Source organism: Bubalus kerabau, chromosome 23, assembly GCF_029407905.1.
Source record: "Bubalus kerabau isolate K-KA32 ecotype Philippines breed swamp buffalo chromosome 23, PCC_UOA_SB_1v2, whole genome shotgun sequence".
In the NCBI taxonomy this organism is placed as follows: domain Eukaryota; kingdom Metazoa; phylum Chordata; class Mammalia; order Artiodactyla; family Bovidae; genus Bubalus; species Bubalus kerabau.
In genome coordinates, this window is record NC_073646.1 from 7,344,889 (window position 1) to 7,357,457 (window position 12,569).

The 12,569-nt window shown below is 46.4% G+C and overlaps 1 protein-coding gene across 9 annotated transcripts in view; it reads left to right on the top strand.

Annotated features, from left to right (window-relative positions):
- The window catches only part of LOC129637986 (RNA binding protein fox-1 homolog 1), a 408,351-nt gene that overhangs the window by 116,959 nt on the left and 278,823 nt on the right, over nucleotides 1-12,569 (top strand). The window lies entirely within an intron of this gene.

The following is a 12,569-nucleotide window of genomic DNA, read 5'->3' on the forward strand; positions in this document are numbered from 1 at the left end:
TGATTTTCAATTTGTTTCTCCCTACTCTTTATTTGTATCTCTAAGTGTTTCAGTAGGCATACTTAAATGAATGTGTTTAAACCTACATGTATGGCTTCCTGTCGGATATTTTACAAGAGGTAGAATGGCCTATTGTGGAGCTAGGCACATTTGCAATTTATATAAGATCCAGCAGTTCACTCTCCAAAACAACTGGATGGATGTGCATTTATGATGTGGTGCAAGAGGACTGCATTATACCTCATCCTAACTATAACCCTGCAAGTCAGGCCTGATCATCCCCATTTTAAAGATGAGAAAACTGAGGCTCAGTGAGGTTAAAGGTCTAGCCCTGTTCTTCCTCCACTCTTAGTGGGCTATCTGGACAACTACACTGAGATCTCTTTGCTGAGATGCTCCCAACACATAAAGCCTCGTGACACCAAAAGACTCCCTGAAACACATGCATCACTCAGATTTGCATTAGGACCAATTTAATCTGCTTTTTGACAGATGCTGGCCTAGACTGTTTCAAGTTCATAGTTGTGAAACAAACACATTACCCTTAACTGTGCTAGAATCTGGGGCTTCCCAGGTGGCCCTAGTGGTCAAGAACCCAGCTGCCAGTGTAGGAGACATAAGAGACGTGGGTTCGATTCCTGGGTGGGGAAGATCCCCTGGAGGGAGAATGGCAACCCACTCCAGTCATTCTTGCCTGGAGAATCCCATGAACAGAGGAGCCTGGTGGGCTACAGTCCATGGAGTTGCAAGGAGTCGAGCTTGACTGAAATGACTTAACAAGCACGTGGATGCTAGAATTTAATTTTCTTTCCCCCCCCTTGCTTTTATTATATTAAATTAGTGTCCCACTTCTTCAAATAAGCTGTCCCCACTTTAGGGGATGGAGCGGGTAGTCCCGGTGCATCCTCTCTGGGGAAAACATGTCCTCTTCCTCCTCCAGCAGAGTGGAGCCTAGGCTCTCAGGTGTTAGCCTTTGTGGAAAGGCCGTGAAGAGAGACAAAAGGACATTGCCAGTGCGTTATTAATGTTAAAAATTGTTGACATTCCATGCAGTGTGTTTTTCTAATTAGAGCCAAGCTGCAGAGTACCATTTCCATAATCAACATGGGAACGGGAAACTCAGCAAAATTTCATGTATTTGCAATGAAACTGCTCCCCGGCAACACAAAAATGGCTTTTATAACATAAAGGCTGTAATTAGAATAAGTCAAATCAGTTGGAAACGATTAAGGGCCGGAATCGGCAAAGCTGCCTTCTAAATATTTGTCTGGAGATTAGCCGCCTCCTGCAGCCCTGAGAAGCATCTCTGACTTACTTATACTGCTCAACGTGGCAAAGATAATCCCGCAGAAGGCAAATGAACACAGATTTAGATGTGCTGTTGGGCCCTTTCTGCAGTTTGACAGGAGGCAACCCCTTGGAAGCAAAATCGGAGAAGAAAGATGAACAGAGGGTCACATTAGACAAATTGCTTTAAAAAAATTTTTTTTATAAAGGAAAGCAAACCATGATCCTCCATTTAAATTCTTTTAAAATGCGCTCGGTCTTTGAAGCTCTTAGGATGCACTTTACAAGTCCACGTGGAATCATTCCCGCACGTCAAGGCGACAGTTGATGCGTGCGCGTCTCATTGTATTTAAAATTATAGTTCTGAGATGGGCCCCGGTCTACGAGGCTTGTCTGACATCAGCTATTAAAATACAAGTAAGTCTTGGCAGGTGGAAATTTGAAGAAGAAAGGAGATTATATAAGAAAAATTCAGTATTGTTAATATTAATTTGCTAACCGGGGGACACCAGCTGGCGACGGTTCTTCAAGCTCTCTCATAGGAGGCTGATAGGAGAGACACCTTACTCTTGCCTGGAATGGGGATGGAGGTTATGAGTGAGATTGCAAGGAGGGAAAGCCACGGGAGGGCTAGGTGCACTCCATGGTTTGGGTCTTTTAAAGCCCAAGTGGTGAGGATGACACTGCAGGCTTCTTCTATGACATCCAGACCAGCAGGTTTAGCCGACAGGACGGGAGGGGATCAAGGATAGAGGGCCTGGAAGTTAACCGTTCTGGAAACCAGACTAGAACACACCCGGACACATGCTTGCCTTTCAGAGGGCGTAATTCGTCCTGACAGGCTCCCCACTCATTTGTAAACCCTTCGGCATCCCAAACTCATGTGCGTGCCTGCATTTAGCCATTGAAACTATAATCAGCCTAATGCATTCTCTTACTGAATTTTAAACCAGCCCATTAAAACTCCTTTAACGTGCTAAAGTCGGCTTCAGAGAGGGTTTCCATTTCATCTTTATTGAGCCGAGGCTGTGGTTCGCTCTCCCCTTGCACCACAGTGAACGCCTGTCAATAATTCAATAGCGTGGCCTTGACGGGCCCAAGCCCAACCTAGACTTTCAACCCAGCCAAGCAGCTTGTCAAAGCGTGAGGCGCTGTCAATGGCCGACTGATCTATACTGCATGAATCCCCCCTCAGCTCTTGATGTGGCCCTGGGAATAAAAAGAAAGCCATTTCAGAAGTCAGCCCAGTGAGAAGCACCTGTTTGTAGGGAATCTTTAATGAGGGCAGGTTGCACCGCGGTGAAGTAGAGTTCGGTGCAAGCCTCCACGTCGTGTTTTGTTGAGCCAATGCGTGGGCTTTCCAGGTGGCACCCAGGGCAAGTGGAGGAGCGTGTTCTTGGCACAAGGGCATGGATGGATGTCCTTCTGGTTGACTCTCTCTGATGCAGGTCTTTGCATTGTGCTTGGTTTCACCATTCTGGCTTCCCTAGCCACTCAGACCATAAAGAATTTAGCTGCAGTGTGGGAGACTGGGTTCAATCCCTGGGTTGGGAAGATCCCCTGGAGAAGGAAATGGCTACCCACTCCATACTTGGAGAATTCCATGGACAGAAGCTCCAGTCCAAGGGGTCTCAGAGTCAGACACAACTGAGTGACTGTCGCTTTGACTGTTCTTGGAGACCTTGTACATGCAGGTCCAGTGGGGGAACAAAAGATACAAACCACACGATCATACCAATGGCATGACTTTTCCCACATCGCCAGGGCGGCAATTTGACATTTCTGGTTCCATCTTCTTGTGGAACATCATGCGTCTGTGCAGATTGAAGGATTCCATGAAAAACAGAGGGGCTTCCCAGGTGGTGTTAGTGATAAAGAACCCACCTGCCAATGCAGGAGACTTAAGAGATATGGGTTCAATCCCTGGGTCGGGAAGATCCCCTGGAGGAGGCCATGGCAACCCGCTCCAGTATTCTTGCCTGGAGAATCCCATGGACAGAGGAGCCTGGTGGGCTATAATCCATGGGGTTGTAAAGAGTTGGACATGCCTGAAGTGACTTAGCAGGCAAGCACACACGCATGAAACGCAGGTAAGAACTACAGCCTTGCTTTTCTTCTGGGATGGAGGAAAATGCACCCATTGGTTGTAAAGAGAGAACAAAGCATTTGTATTCTTCCAGTCTGGACAGCTGGCACTGGCGGTAAAGAGCTCGCCCACCTGTGCCTGAGACTTAAGAGATAGGGTACCATCCCTGAGTCAGGAAGATCACCAGGAGGAGGGCACGGCAACCCACTCCAGTATTCTTGCCTGGAGAGTTCCATGGACAGAGAAGCCTGGCAGGGTACAGACCATGGGGTCACAAAGAGTCAGATGTGACTGAAGCGACTTAGCGAGCATGCATGCAGTCTGGCCATGGTTCTGTAACCCAGAAGTAGCCATCTAGCCCCTGCCATCTTGAAAAGTTGTGAACAAGATGTGCAAGTCTCTCCCCTCCAAAGGGCTGTAGGAGAGCACTTTATCCATATTTTAAATGCAGAATGTCTTGAATCCCCATGCTGCCTGTTTCCCACCCTGCTCCTAAAGATAAATTTTAGCTGGATTAAATAACTGTTTTAAAGGCACTCTTCATACAAGATCAGGTCTCATTTGTGACTGTATTTGCATTGCTAATGGACATGTCTTTTCCTCATGCAGTCTTTTCAGAGCAGCCACCCCCAAATTTACAGATTTCCTGCTCATCAAATTGGGGTTTGTGGAAGCGATGGCAATAATGTAGATGAAAAAGAGGAGCAGTGATGTGTTAAAAGCTAATGGAAAATAGTTGTACTGGAATAGATTTCTGGTGTCGAATTCCCGCTTTCCTTAACCACAGAACAAATGAATCATTTCTGATCAGGTCACTCATGCCATGGGGCCCTGTGGTCTCCTGAGATGAGTCACACTGAGTTTGTTTCACCCCAGTCATGGGCTTTGGGGTGCGGAGAGATGGGCATTGGAGAATTAACAGTGAGCCAAAGCAAGGTTGCTCCGGCAGTAGCCTTTCCGGGTGGGGAAAATGGAGAGAAAATGAATATGGTGATTTTTAGGAAAGGAACTCTCTCTTCCCAGTTTGGCCTTCCCTAAATTTCCCCTCAGATGTCCCCAACCCCAGTTAGATGATGGAGATACAGGGAACCAGGGTGACATGGCCAGAGTTAGATGTTAGTGGCTGAGTGGGGTCAGCACATTTCAGGCTTCTAAAAACTGAGCACTTCGAGATCCTGCTGTCTTTGTCCTTTTCATTTGGAGAGGTTTTGTTTTGTTTTAATTCATTTATTTTTTCAATATTTTTATTGAAGGACAGTTGATTTACCGTGTTACTTTCTGCTGCACAGCAAAGTGACTCAGTTATACTCGCAGAGATGGTTGGACGGCATCACTGACTCAATGGGCATGAGTTGGAGCAAACTCTGGGAGATGGTGAAGGACAAGGAAGCCTGGCGTGCTGCAGCCCATGGGGTTGCAAAGAATCGGACATGACTGAGTGACTGAACAACAACATATATATATTTTTTTTTTTTTAAGATATTCTTTTTCATTGTGGTTTATCATAGGACATTGAGTATAGTTCCCTGTGCTATACAGTAGGACTTGTTGTTTGGTGTTTATTCGTCCTATATATAAAAGCTTACATCTGCGAACCCCAGCCTCCCACTCTTATACCATCTTTCATTTATTTTATTTATTTTTGTTGGTATGTTTCACATATTTTGCTCCAAGTCTCAGGCGAAGGTGCAAAATAGTACTGCTCCGATGAAGCTTCTCTGTTGGAGGCCGGGTGGGAGGAAAGAAAAAAAAGAGAAATGGAACCAGGGTTTGCCTCCTCACTGCCACCCTTTTCTCTGTTACTCACCTTTAGCAGCCCCCATGGGGTTGCATAGGCCCTCCCAGGTGGCGTCAGGGGTAAAGAATCTACCTGCCAATGCTGGACACACAAGAGATGCGGGTTCGATCCCTGGGCTGGGAAGATCCCCTGAAGGAAAGCATGGCAACCCACTCCAGTATTCTTGCCTGGAGAATCTCACGGACAAAGGAGCCTGGTGGGCTACAGTACATGGAGTTGCAAAGGGTCAGACACAGCTGAGCAGGCACAAGACAAGACGTGGGGTTTCAGAGACCCCTTGGGGTCCAGCGGGGCCTGGTCTGCCAACTTCTACCCAAGTTAAGCTACGCGCTCTTATGGGAGAGCTGGTGGGTCAGGAGATTTGGCTACACCCAGACTCTCCGCCTCTATCACTGGCCCCCTGAAACCAATCTCTCTAGTTTTATTGAAGCCCATTGCGGTTAGAGAATCGATGCTGTATGCACATGACTTGGCAATTCTGAAAGCTCTATTAGGCTAATAATCTATGTTTTTAAGAACAGTCAGCGTCAATGGCTTTGGCAGTGGCGGAGCTATTAGCATATTAGTTCCATTTGAGATGGTTAAATGCTTTTGGACTCTATAAGCCCTACCTAATAAAGTTTCTTGTAAAAGTATTAGAGCCGTAGAATTTGGGCCTGAGACATGGCATCCGCTGGCCCCTCACTTTATAGACTTGTGGAGAGGAACCAATAGGGGTCCACTGATGTATTGCCATCATCACCAGGTGCGGTAAGGCTGGTACCCACCCCCCTCCTCATTCAACATCTTTCTCCGGTCAGGTGTTCTGAACCTGAACTCTGTACTTTTCTTTCACCCATAGAGTTGTTTTTGCTATTTTTCTGTTCTTGGCTGCCAATACTGAAATAATAGAGCTCTCACTTCAAATCCATATCCCTGGCTTCTGTGAAAAATCAGACTGTCGCCACACGGGGTAACTTCCCCATACGTCAACCATCAGCTCAAACTCTGCAGCATCTCCTCGCTAAAGAGGGGTGTGAGCTTTCTAGTTCAACATGGTTCACCCCTGGAACTCACTCTTGACCTTGACTCAGCCTTGACTTAGGTATCCAGGGCTGCCCCCAGCATTCGGATTTGCGGCCCTGTCCTCCCGTCCCTGGAAAAATAAGCTCGCCCGGAGAAATTGGCAACAGGAAGGCTTTGCATTTGCGTTTGGGGCTGCCTGTTTTTTGCAGCCATGGCTGGAGAATCCAACAGCTCTTTCTCAGCACAAATAAGCTTCTTCCTGAGTTCCTGTAGAGAATGGCATCCTTGGCACGGAGCAGAAAACATCTGGTAATGAATCCATTAGCCCGGCTGTTGTGCAGGCTGCAGGTGCCCAAGGGTCTGAGTGTTTGGGCTGAGCAGGAAGCATGAATAAGACCCCAAGGATTTTACCTTTTGGCCCTGGTTCTGCCTGAGCTCTGGCTTGGTCCTTGGGGCTCCCGTGACCGCTGCGATGCCAGGTGCTGTCCCCTCCATCCCCAGGTGAGGAGCCGGCCTTCAGCATCCTCTCCTCCCTTCTCTCTCCCGCGCGGCCCTCCAGACACACACAAAGGAGAAGAAGCAGATCCTCTCTGGCAGACGTAAGGGGCCGCATTTGTCAAACCCTGGGCCCTGCAACTGTGCAAATAGACCTGCACACTGTACAAAATCATTAGAAGCCCCGTGTCTGAGGGCTCACGGAGGTTGGGCAGGAAGGTGAGATTGAATAAAAATGAGGAGGCTCGCAAACCACTTTTGCCCAAGGGCTGGTTTTAATGAGCCTGTCCCTAATGAGTTGTTCCTGCAACTAGCTTCAGGCCTAAACAGATGAGGCAGGGTTTCTGCTAAATTTTTGATAGGATTTGCACTGGTTTTATGAGAAAACGAACAGTGGAGAGTGCAAAAGTGGGATCATGAATCTTTCACGAGGGTGGATGGTTGTCCATCTTGTCAACCGGAACAGGAAAGACCTGGTTGCTAGTAGAAACCGTGATCTCAAGCCCTCCCATCATCACCCACCAGATCGGCTCACTTGGTCCAGGTGGCTGGGTAATTTTTTTTTTTTCCCCTGATTCAAGACCTGGTCCATGGCCTCCAAGAAGAATTCATCTTCCAACTCCATCAAGGAGATGACTTGAGTCATTGCCTGTTTCTGATGAATGATCTGTAGTGCAACTCAAGTCACATTTCTCTCAGGATGTACTGGGAAGAAAGTTCCATCAAAGACCCTAATCAGCATTTTTTTTTCTTGGGGAGGAGGCAACCCCTTTCCTCTCAAAATCACAAGCCTCACCCTTCTGGTGCATGAGGAAACCCTGATCAAGGATAAAATATCATTTTTGATTCATAGGGGGACACTACTAATGTTTCTAATATTTGTCAATTCTGGGATTGAGTGGTACAGGAGATTTCATATACAACCACATTTTTTTTTTTAAATATGAGAAGCTGCCAACAAATATATTTCTCTGGTTTGATTCATCCTCCAAGAGGCAATTTTCTTGGTGGCTTAGGAGGTTACAAAAGATGCTTAATCAGCATCCTTTCCTGGGCTGAGTGAACAAGTGTCTCTCCTTCTGCTCACACTCTCTTTCGCATTAATCATGTAATTGATTTAATAAGCTCTGGCTTTAAGAGCTTTTTTTTTTTTTTTTTTTAACTCCGCTCTTTCCCTTCTCCCCATAAGGTTTCAGTTTCACAACTGACTGGAAGGCTGAGGCTCTTGGATTTTGCCAGGCATGAAATCCAGCAACTGGGTTCATGTAATGAACATTCTCATCTTTTTGTAATAAATATCTTTTCTTACACTTCTTTTGCTAAAGCCATTTGATAAAGTTTAAGCATCACAAAATGCACGACCTATTTCTGCATTCATCTAATTTTGAGGGGTAGCACTTCATACACTTGTAAGCATTTCATATTCGGTGTCTTTGTTGACACAAATCAAAGCCCTGAGAATTAGCCAGGAAAGATCTGGACCCCTCTTTTATAAACAAGCAAACCAATGTACAGTAAAGTGAACTGCCTTGTTTCATGTCTTAACCCTAGTGAGGGATGTGCGTGGGGTAGAAATGTTGACTTCCAAAATCGTTGCAACAAGACATTGCTGTTTTTCATATTCCTGTATTGCTTAAGGCATCCTTTTTGCTGGGCTGAAACAAAAGCTATACATATTTATCTTCAAGAGAATACTTCTAATTTGCGATCAGGAAATAGCTGGGGTTGTTTTCTGTGGTTGCCTTAAGTTACTACTACTACTACTAAGTCACTTCAGTCGTGTCTGACTCTGTGCGACCCCATAGACGGCAGCCTGCCAGGCTCCTCTGTCCCTGGGATTCTCCAGGCAAAGAACACTGGAGTGGGTTGCCATTTCCTTCTCCAATGCATGAAAGTGAAAAGTGAAAGTGAAGTCACTCAGTCGTGTCTGACCCTCAGCCACCCCATGGACTGCAGCCTTCCAGGCTCCTCCGTCCATGGGATTTTCCAGGCAAGAGTACTGGAGTGGGGTGCCACTGCCTTCTCCAATGTGTTAATATATAGGTTTAAGTCAAACAAGACCATACGTGCATAAAATACACGATAAAGCACGTAATACTAAAGCACATTGGCGGGGGTTCTTATTTCAGATTACAGTTAATGCGGCTATGCAGTGTGAAGCCTCATGGAAATGTTCCATTGTGGTTCTCAAAGTGGGGTCTGGCTGCTCGCCGCTCAAAAGGCAATGAAGAGGCAGTATTGGTGGAAAGGGAAGTTTGCTTTATTCTGGAGGCTGGCAGCTGTGGTGGGGGTGGTGGACTCCTGTCTAATGACTGACTGCCCCCTCCCCACTGACAGGCAATGGGCAAGAGCTTCTGCAGAGAGAGGGAGGGGTGCTTGTAGAAACAGCACGGTGAGCTCTGATGGTCATCTTGAATTTGGCCCTGTAGTGGTCTGACCAGCATCATCTTGATTGTTTTAGGAATAGTTAACCTTCAGTTCCAGGGTTGGTCTGTTCCCATTTCTTTGAGGCCAGTCCTTGGAATTGTGGCGGCTTATGTCACGGCTACAGTCTGGTCATCGTGTAGTTAGCTTCCCTGCCTGGTGGGGGTTTCAGTATCTACAAGTCAGTTCACAGGAGGTGGCTCAGAATATTATCTGTAGACCTTGAAGGAGAAGTGAAAGTGCTTGACTTTGCTTAATGACTAAACTATTATTATTTGGTCTTATTGGACTGTTTTCCTTTGTTTCTGCATTTTCTCATTCCTCTAATTAAGTTTATTTTTTGGCTAAAGATTTTCTACAGACGAAAGGCAGGTGGAGGGCATGGTTGGCACGGGAGGACCATAGGTCTCTGCTCCATTTTACCAGGAGTGAAAACGAACAGAAGTCTTTCCTGCCTGGAGAAAGATTACCTGGTGATGCTGGTGCTGGGCTTGAGGAATTTGCTGGGGGAGAGAGCAGGGTGAAGGATAGTGCTGGGCAGTCACCAAGAATTAAACAAAAGACACATCTTAGTGCTACTGCCTAGATCGTTATTGTTTTGTTGCTCAGTCGTGTCCGACTCTTTTGCAACCCCATGGACTGTAGCCTGCCAGGCTCCTCTGTCCATGGGATTTCTCAGGAAAGAATCCTGGAGTGGGTTGCCATTTCCTTTTCCAGGGGATCTTCCTGACCCAGGGATCGAACTTGCATTGGCAGGCAGATTCTTTACTGCTGAGCCACCAGGGAAGCCCCCTGGATAACGATGAGTATTACAAACAATGGAAGGCAGAGTGCTTCAGTGTGGATGGGGGCTCTGTAACCGTACCCTGTTAGCCATCCAATTTGCTACTTCTCTCTCACTAATCCTAGAGGCCCAGCGGGTCCCTGATCTCCCCATGCACCAGCTCCATTAGAATAAATGAAAGCTGGGATCACAATATTGGCCCCGGATCTGCATAATTAGGACAAGCTTTTGAGAGCTGAAGAGGCTCATCAAATGAACTTCTCAAAATGCTTTTGATACGGCATCAAATAGCAGTGACAGGTCCATAAATCAAGTGAGACTGCGGCCATCAGATTCAGAATGTAACAAATTGTCTTCTCCCCAAAAGCTCATCCCCAGGAAGCCCTTCGCAGAGTACAGAGGGTGTCTTCCTCCGGTCTCTTAGAAATTCAGAACACCAGGACATCTCCTGCATGTTGCCACAATTCTCTTCCCTGCCCTTGTATATGGGATGATGTCTGAAATGCTCAAAGACTGGTGTCCCCAAAGTACCTAGTCTATAACCACAAATATTTCTTGAACACTTGATCACATGTCCTCACTTATGAAAGTTGTTTAATAAACCTTCCTTAGGTGAATGCTCTCAATCAGGTGGTAGATAGATACTGTCCACTTTAATTTACTGTATTGCTAAGCTGTTAAGCTTCATTTTCCTTCCCACATCTTTCCTTTTCTTGGCTGAACAAGACCATCTAAAGAGGAGGGAATCTTCTGGTTTTAACCTCAACCTGGCAAATAATTTGCAGGGTGGTCTTACTGGCTCAGTGGTAAAGAATCTGCCTGCTGATGCAGGAGACACAGGTTTGATCCCTGGGTCGGGAAGATCCTCTGGAGAAGAGAATGACAGTCCACTCTAGTATGCTTGCCTGGATAATCCCATGGACAGAGGAACCTGGTGGGCTATAGTCCATGGGGTCACTCAGAGTCAGACTTGACTTGAGCACACGTGTGTGTATGCACATACCTACTATACTAAAGCCATTTTCCTTCTTTGCTACTCCATCTTGTCTGAAAGCTCGGTTAACTGGGACCTAACTCCTTGTCAAAGGTACTGAGTGAGATGATTAATTAACAGCACACATGGACACAGAATTGTCATTGACAAATAGGGCTGTTAGTAACCAGCGTTTCTCCTGGAAGTGTCTGGTCGGCCCGCGAGTCTCCCTAGACCCATGTGAATTTACATGAAGGATGACCTTTGTCATCCCTTCTGTGATTGAGCTAGTTGTCACTTGAGTTAGTAAACTTGGGAGCCCCTTCATTCAAGCTGTCCTGGAATGAACAAGTTGCATGATTATAGTTTCGGAAGTTCATGAGGCGTAGACGCAATGAGCCTATGTTTTTCTGGTACAACCAAAGATGTCAGCAGGTTCTCCCATACACGGTGTGAGATAGGTACCTGCACTGGCCCGTCGTTGAGCTATTGACATAATTGAGTCGGGGAGGGGAAACTGATACTGCATTTCAACCAGACACCAGTCTGTGTAGACGTAATACGAACTGTCATCCAAACACCTCTTTACCTAGACTATTCAATGCTGCCCTTTCCCATCAGACCAAGCCTCTGGAAGCACATGACCAGACCTTCCCTTTACACCAGAAACCTCCCTCTTGGGTAATTCCCCCCCAGGAAAGACTCCAGAAACCCCACAATTCTTATTTTCATAATCAAGACTCTCCCCTGTCAGCCTGAACTCACCTTTTCATAAACACACATCCCAGTGGAGGCAGATCTAGGTATTATAAAACATGAGATTTACACAGTTTGAGATTCCCCCTTTTAAAAAAAGATACAAAATGAATAGTGCAGAGTGAAGTGGGGCTGTGACAAGTGCCCTAAGTGGTGGTCTCTGAGGCTGAATGTCCATCATCTTCCTGTTCCCCTCCTCTGTCCATCCCTGTTTGCCCACCTCTGTTTCACAATGAAATCTCACAGCCACGAAGCTAATTTTATGAAGTGGTCAACTGGACTCCAAACTTCACCTTGAGTCTCCTGCTCTTCCTCTCTGTGAGCCTCTGCCTCAGTTGGACGAATCTTCTCTTGGTGAAGAGTCAAGTTTAATGAGAGTTTAATGCATTGGCTCAAGGTCTTGGAGCTTGTAGGGGAAAGACAAGTGGGCATTGTAGTTGAATTGACCTTGTTTACAGCAGATTCCTCACTGTGTTCTGTGTATTCCCTGTGATTGCATCAGCTGGGGAGGAGTCAGCATTCAGCTTGTTCACCAAGCAGTTTCCTGGGCCCTCTCCTTGCAGAACTGCTGAATTAGCACCTCTGGGGTTAGAATGTAGGGCTTTGTGTCTTAAGAGCCATCCACCTCCCATGATCTGGGCACAGAAAAGTGTGAAAACTACTGCTGTTTAGGCACCTGAAGGCTGCTCTTAAGAAGGGCTGTTTCCCTGAGAATTGAAAGATGAACAGAGGTGTCCAAGTGTATCAGTTTGCTAGGCTGTGTAACAAATGAGTACACATGGAGTGGCTGAGAAACACAGAACCATATTCTCATTCAGTTCTGCGAGTCTGAAACCTGAAATTAAAGTGTACCCTGGATAGGTTCTTTCGAAGGTTTCTGAGGGAGTATATGCCCGTTCCTCTCTCCCAGCTTCTCACGGTGCCCAGCGCCCCTCCGTCCACCGTGACTTGTGACTTTGCA